The sequence below is a fragment of the Pagrus pagrus genome (assembly GCF_965226575.1).
Source record: "Pagrus pagrus genome assembly, chromosome: 11".
Taxonomy (NCBI): Eukaryota; Metazoa; Chordata; class Actinopteri; order Spariformes; family Sparidae; genus Pagrus; species Pagrus pagrus.
Window position 1 is genome coordinate 17,823,529 of NC_140195.1, and position 8,392 is coordinate 17,831,920.

The following is an 8,392-nucleotide window of genomic DNA, read 5'->3' on the forward strand; positions in this document are numbered from 1 at the left end:
GCCACAGCGTTAATGTCCCCCCAAAAATGGTCCCTTGGTTAGTTACCTGTCACTGTGATTGATGATATTGTTTGTAAGTTTGTTCAGGATACATAAATGTTTCTTGGAAAAGCAACCCATGATTGTTCAACTGTTTACTACAGAATCCAGCTGGGAGATATCTGTGTATGAGGGGCTGACTTCTCAGAAAAGCAATAAGAAGCAGCAGATTTTGTTTGTTTCACCAGCTGGCACAAATCCAATCAGCCGGGTCACTTGGTGAAAGTTGATTGTTGAGACTCACAGAGCTCGAACAGGAATTAAACGTTCAACAATCAGGACACTTGAGAGGTGAAAGATGGAGTACACATGGGTTTGGATTGTGTAGCTCATGCTTCTCTGTTATGTAGATTATTGATGTAAGTTATTTGATTTAATGTATTTTCACATAACCAAATGAAACGTGTAAAACATGTTTTATCAGATATAAAATGTTAAAATCTATGTTCCTTCATAACAAGTAAATATAAGCCAAGTGTGTGAGAATTTTTAAGCTATATCAAATCTATAGTGATTTTATTAGATTAATTTCTATTTTAGGTTATATTTAATTATATATATAAGATATGTGAAAACATTTTGGGAAAATATGTGTATTTGTTTTCTTTCCACGAGTTAGATTACAGGATCAGTGCCACTCTCATGTCTGTACAGTACAGCCAGCAGCCAGTTAGCTTAGCTTAGCACAAAGACTGGAAATGGGGGGAAACAGCTGGCCTGCTCTGTCCAAAGATAACGCTGTCCAATTTTCAGCACCTCTAAAGCTCACTAATTAATCTGTTTTATATCTTTTATTTCATCTGTACACAAAACAAAGAGTAAAAAGGACGTATTGTGATTAAATGAAGTGGGACTGATTCTTGAGCAGACAGTCACTTCCTGGCATCGCTTGGCAACTTCATGGTGAGAACAAGAGGGAGACATATTGTGTTCATTTTCAGGTTCATAATTTTATTTTGGGTTGATACTAGAATAGGTTTTCTCATACTGTCCTCCCCTATGAAGCGCTCTATTTTAGCTCCTGTCACTTTGGTGGCATTTTTGGTCAAAACTTGAACTGAAGAGGGGAGTTGCAGAAAACCTCTGTCACGAAGTCACAGAAATAAACGCGGGACTTCAAACAAGGCGGTTGAGGAGCAGTGTTTTCTGCGGGAGAGAGGACCTTCTGTTGGTGTGGACTTTGACCTTTTTAACTTTCAAGATCTCTTACATGCACAAGCACCTACCATAACCACCATCCATTGAGATGGATGCACAACATCTGACACTTCTGGACAGCTGATGGGAACAAAAAAACAATTATTCACATTCACACTCAGTCCTGAAGACAAAAGCAACACATAAAACCATTTACTTGTCTTCACGCACATGTTTTATTATTTCCACTATGTTAAAGCATCAGCGATAATACCTCACTGAGCAAACCTTTACTGTATTATTTCAGACACACGCTGTTTGTGACTGACTGTCTCCATGTCCTGATGACTGTTCTTGGCCTCCTCTTGGCGCTACATTCTCGAGACTTCATCACTACTTAGTGTCGGTAGCAGCCAGCGTTCACACATTATATCCAGTTAACCAACCAGAATAAAAGTGCTACTTCAAATAAAATGCAGTGCTGTTTCTGATTAAAGTGTTTCAACTGGTGGTCTGATCATTATGTGGAGGTGGCTTAGGGAGAGAGTGGTGGCAGGATTGGGGGAACTGGTGTGATGCATAGTCCACCAGAGTCAATGCTGATGGAGCTACACACACACACACACACACACACACTGGGGCACAGGAGAACAGGGAGTGCTGTCCATTAGTGGCCCACAGGAGACTGGCCTGCTGAACACATAATGCTTCTGTGGCGGAGGGAAGCTCCCTTTAGGACAGTTGACTGAGAAATAATTCTCCTGCTCTCCACAGATCATTACGTCTCCTTCCCCGCTCGCAGCGTTGGATTGGTTCCACTTATTATTTTGGGTTTTGTTGTTATAGTCAGTGGACTTTTCACTTGAGGACATGTTGATCTCTGGCGCCCTGATAACACTGAAGCTGCAAACGGACATTTTGGTTCTATTGTAAAGGACAATTGTGATTTATTACAGCCCTTATTTTAATTTTTAATAACTTTGACGATCATTTCAAATGGTTATCATAACTGTTCTCACTAACTGCCCAGATTTGGGATGAAAATTGTTACAACAGGCCAAGAAACACAAGCACTATGATGTATATTGTGTAATTATCCAGCCAGACTTATTGTTAGCAACATTGCTGCTATGCTAGGTCTCTTCAGTGAATATTTGTAATAAACAGTCATCCTCAAAAACCCTTAAACCTTTAACTCTTCATGAGGGCAGCAATAAAGAACACTGAATCATCCACGTACAGCGAGAGAAATGTCCTCTGAAGTAATCTAGATAGCAGGATACTATAGATAGATAACGCTAGATTGATTGATTCACAGCATTTAAGTATGATATGTATGTAACATTTCTGCATTTAAATGTCTAAAAACAAGTAGAACTGTGTTATGTATGTATAACTTTCAGAGACAACAACTCCCATGATCCCACCCTGCTTATGTCTTTTGTTTTGATTGAGCGACTGCTAGTGGTAGAAATGTACAACTGTGCACTTAAAGGGAAATGACAACAAAAGTAGGGATTAATACAAGTATAAGTAACCGATAGATCTGTTTTCTGTCTATTTGGTCTTTCCCTATGGTATGGATTGTGTCCGTGTGAAGTTATGGAAAGAAACGTGGTGCCTTTTTTTGGAAATTAGTTGAATGATTTTTTTTTTATGGTGTTCATTTGCTATTCCTGTCCCATGTGGAATAAAAAGTATGCTGTGAATGCTGATTTATTAATTTAATCCAGACCGTGATGTTTTTAATCTTCTCCAAACCTAACCAAGTAGCTTTGTTGCCTAAACCTAACCAAACTGCGATAGAAAAGTGGAAATACTCCTGCTCTGGAAACAAAACTCTACTAACATGCCAGATGCAAACTCTGGCCACCCACAGAAAAGTCATACATACTATCCACTTTGCCAGATCATTATCCTAATATTCTGATAATTGAGCATTTTTATACTACGTCATCTAAAGACCTACCTTTCCAAAAGGTTTTTCCAGCAGAAGGCTTCTCATAAAGCCACCCAAACGGTCTTACAAGTCAGAATATCACCTTCCATGCAGATAGATGAGGTCAAATACACAAATCTTTTACAAACAACGTACATACAGAGTACGAGGCGGTCACAGAGCATTATTTCCTGTAAAACCACGCCCATCTGGGTGAAATGCCAATTTTTTGGGGAGTCCCTGAAAGATAAGAATTGTTTTACAACATCAGATTTTCTTTTGGAAGAGATTCTCCTACAGACAGTGCTACATTATCTGTCTGTAACCTGTCGCTAGATTCAACATTAAATATGTTTAGGAGGCCCAGTTCAAACTCCAGAAGTTTCTGTTCGCTTGTGTAACGTGTTTACTGCTACAGAGAAAAAAAAACATTTGCCTGGTGGAAATAAGTTAAAAGCATCTCCCAGGGTCGACTGCAGAAACACACCGGTGGCTGATTCATCCGTCAGGCAGGAAGATTTGTCGCTGTCACATATTAGGAGCTCAAAAAAGACTGAAAAATGTCAAAGAAAATTGTTTTGACCGCTTCTGAGAAAGAGACAGGAGAGAGTTAGTATGTGACTGTGATTGAAGTTGTTCATGTTTTACTTGTACATATTTTAATCAACACAGAACAATACAAAGACGTATTCTCTGTTGGACTACACGACTGCTCAATCTGTGAAAAACACGAGAATCATAATGAGTTGTGAGCGCAGTCAAGAAGCAGCACGACACGAGATCTTCTGCTCCCCGTAATGATGGCAGTGAAGAGCTCCTGTGGCTCCACATCCACTCAAGCTCTGAAGGCTAATAGAGGTTAGCTCTCCACATCGAGATGACCCTTGAACTCAGTGAAGAGCCCCAAAGCTGCATCTGCATAGCAACCACATTGTGCTTCAGTTTTCTCCCTTTTTCCAACTGTCCCTCAGAGGCTGGTGGATCCAGACTAAGAAGCGCCTGTATTGCCATCATTGTGGCTTCACTCAAAAGCAGTACAACAACTTTCTACTTGAAATCCTAGATTGGAAAGAGAAGTAAGAGCCAGAGTTTTAGAAATGATAAAAGTCGGGTGTTGCAGGAAGATTAATGGACAGCCTTTTATTCTGAAAGGCGCAACTTGCACAAAGTGAGTTCAATACATTGATCCAAATCTTACTTTACACATGTGTTCATCATCAGTGCACTATTTTTATTTGCAGGCCATATCAGTGCAATAATGGTGTATAATTTATATATTAAATCCACTCTGCCTGTTATAAGCTGATCTCTTAATAACATTCTCATCAAGACATAAATAAGTGAAAGTTATTCCATCAGCCAGGATAAGAAGTCATGATGATCCCTTTTCCACACAGATGAATGAAATGGTGAAGTGGCTTGGGCTCAGCCATTCTCCATGGAAACTGTGTTCAATATTGTCATGACAACCTCCAACGGAGGAGAAAAAAAATGAAACAAGGAAAGGGGGGAAACAATGAAATGGGAGTAATGAAGGATGACAGGACAAGCCCTGACAGATTCTGTCTCTCAACTTCCAGCTCCGACTCCTTCTCCTCTGCCCGAGCTCATCTCGTTTCATGAATCACAGACTCGCGGATCTGTCAATCACCTCTCCTCCGGGCCCCCTGAGCGGGAGATGCTGCTCCGCTAATGGAGTTATTGAGGTGTGGAAAACTATCAGCTACTAGCATAATGGCTGCTTTGTGTTGATGGAGTCATCAAAATATGGCATTCAACCAGATCAAAGGATCCAGCTGGGCAATTATCACCTCTGAGCACAGAGAGGAACACAGGTTTAAAGAGGACTGTTAAGGTGGTATGTCCCTCTGGGGTTAGAGAGATCATTTGTGTACAGATACAGTATGTTATATATATATATGTGGCTCCTGCAGTGGTGAGACGTTATAACCAAATGATTGTGATGATACCATCGATGTATGACCATGACATTCAATTCTCAACAGAGCAAAATGGCCGTTAATTTGATGTAAAAACCTAAAATAAAATCATTAGAATTAATCTACTGTAGAGGAAGCAGCGAAATCCATGTCACTCAAACTTTCAGTGTATTAAAGGGTCAGTTCATTGAAATTTAATAAAGAAAAAAAACACATTTTCTCACACTTACCACTAGAGCAGTGTTTAGAATGGTGAAAAAATGACCTCCGACATGGAAAAGTGCACTGGAACGGACATCCTGGTCAGAATTCCAAGTCGGAAAATCAGGGAAGAGCTGCGTAGCCCGCGTTTGCCGACATAAAAACAGATGACATCATGGCAGTATGGCAGGGCACATAGTGAACAATTTCTTTTTACCTCTTCATCAATTTTGACTTCATGTAGCTGCTTTGTGAAGTCCGCAGAGTTGCCATTCAAACACCTGTTTGCAGCGAGCGTCCAAGTTTTTTCAAGCAAATGCACTGAAACACTTTCAGATTGGAAGTCGGAAATACAGACTCGGAAATTCTGACTTGTAATGGAAAGCACCGAAAATGCTGCATGTTTTGAGATATATTCTAACATATCTGTTTCAAATGATCAGCTCATCATCAAGCTCTACTGAAGCCTGATAACCACCTGTTCATTCATCAACGAGCCATGCAGATATTTTTGTTTTTATTTGTCCATGTTTTAAAATGTCTCCACCCTAATACAGTGGATTTAAATGGAACTGTGTTGGAGGTTCCCACAGCACTGACGAATTACTTCTTATTTATTTATTGGAGGCAGCAGGTCTTCGGCGGATTGCGTATACCTTTCTATCCATTTCCTTTTGTTGAAAAACAGACTGAAGTAAACTTTATATAAAAAAGAAACCACTGCATTGTCACTGGCCTCCATGCTGCTTCCTGTTTCCTGTTTTCCAGTGTCAGTGACGCTGAATGTGGTACACTGGAAAGGCAAATGTGTCTATTGGCAATGGGAAATGAGTCACTTGCCGATTTTCAGCAGGTTTACCCACCCTTAAAAAAACTAATTTGGAGGTAAAATGGTATAAAAGACGTATCAAAAACTGGAAAAACAAATTCAAACTGTCTGCATGATCAGATACCACCTGAGGTAAGTGGAAAAATAGGGAACTGTCCCTTTAAATTCCCTGTAATTTGCTGCATCTACCTTGTGAAAAATGCACTTGTCACAAAAATGTTCACCATATCACAATATATCCACATTTTCAATCAGATCCAGGTTTTGAGATGCCGTCACATGAACAACTGCAATAACTCATCAACTTATGCAATATTTCTCTGTCCATGTTCGTGTCTCTCCTCAGGTTAATAGTTGATATCAGTGCAGCCAAATACTTTGAGAGACAGAGGAAGAGCATCTTGTCATGTTGTCACCCTGCTTCTCCCTGACCAGTCTATGTTTAGCTGTGGTTAAAAACTGGGTCTGCTTTTGTATGAACGCTATTTTATTTTATATTCATGCAGCCTTGATGGCTGAGACTCACCTGTGACATCCTGACCCCCCCTTCATCACCACAGTGCACTGCACAATACATCCCTAAACATCAAAACGTTGCTCATGGGCGACAGCGGTAATGATGATCACGCTGAGCTGAGGTGTGTGCAAGGCTAGGGAGAGAGTGGTGTTTCTCTGCGTGTGAAAGACGGAGGGAGGGGGAGATGGAGGCAGCCGAGCAGTAATTAGTCTCGCCTGTCATCCCAAATCTCCATGGAGATTTGTTCTGTATGCCATCTACACCTTCGCTACATAACCATGGAGGCACAGGAGAGCAGGAGGCACGGCAGTGACTGCCATTACACCGCTTTGAGCAAGCACAGGATCAACCACCAGACGCCACTTTTGTCACCTCTATAAATAGGCGTACAGTAGATGACACAGCAGCAGCGGCGGCGGCGGCGGTGGTGGCACTACATGGCCGCAAACTGTGCAGTTTATGAAAAAAATGTAGATTCTGTAATGCAACAAAAAAATGTACAGAAACAAGAATATTTTATCTTCAACACCAGGAGGGGGAATGAATTTTATTTCTATTTCTGCATAGAAACACATGCCTACATGATACAACATCACACGCACACGCACGCACACACACGCACACACACACACACACACACACACACAAAACATCTGACAGTTTAAATCTATCACAGTCACCTATACAATCCATAATGGCGAGATATGAAACTGATGTGCTGTGTGCTTCTCCGTCACATTCGAGTATATACAAGAGGGAAAACAGGAAATGAGGCTTAAAAGGTGAATTATCAAAATAATAATCTTTCATTATTGGTTAACAGCTATTTCATGATGCATGTCATATACAGAGAAGAAAGGATCCAGAATAATGTACTGTGCTACATACAGTACGTACAGCTGTGCTTATACATACTTACAGACCAGCATAGAAACAAGGCTGGAGTCTAATGAAGATGAAACCAACTTTCCCTTTGTTTATTAAACATAAGGCCACTATGGTAGACCATGAGGAATATATCATAAGTCACAAGTGAAGGAAACCCACACTCCTCCTCCTCCTCCTCCTCCTCCTCCTCTTTCTCAGTGGAAACATGGAACAGAGTTTCTACAGATCTAATTACATTACTGCACACATTTTAGCTCCATTACTCAACATGAGGCACAAGTGGAACTGATGGCGTTGCACTGTATGTATGATGGTACTGAAAATCTACCATGTAATCTAAGCGTCAACATTTGGTCCGGACTCAACCAGTAGTATGTGTTCAACAATACTGCTCCATTGATATTTTCTTCTTTTGTTAAACTCTCTTACTGTACAAGGATTTACAAACAGTGAGTTGCCTGAGCAGCATTCAAGCCACGCCGTGTCTCTACAAAGTATCTGCACGTTGTCCCCGTGGTCAGTGTTAAAAAGCAGTGGCACGACAGAAGGCAGAGACTGGACGATCGGCGGAGAACTCTGGGTCTGTTTTGATGACGACCGAACGACAATTTCAAGTTCGCATCTAATCCTAGTTCACAGTCACAGTATCGCTGTACAAACCCATATGCATTTGGGTGTTTTTACACAACAGTTAACAACATTTATGGATATAAGACGTTAATCCAAATGTCGGTGACCTTTTTTTTTTTTTTTTAAGTTTAAAAAATGACGGTTTCTGTACATATTTATCCAAAAGAAAATAAGAATTACGTCAACAAATGCAAAGAAAAAATGTTTTCAGATGGTAAGCACAGACTCACTTCAGATTAAGGCCCCTGAAAACTTTCTATCAAATCTTTATT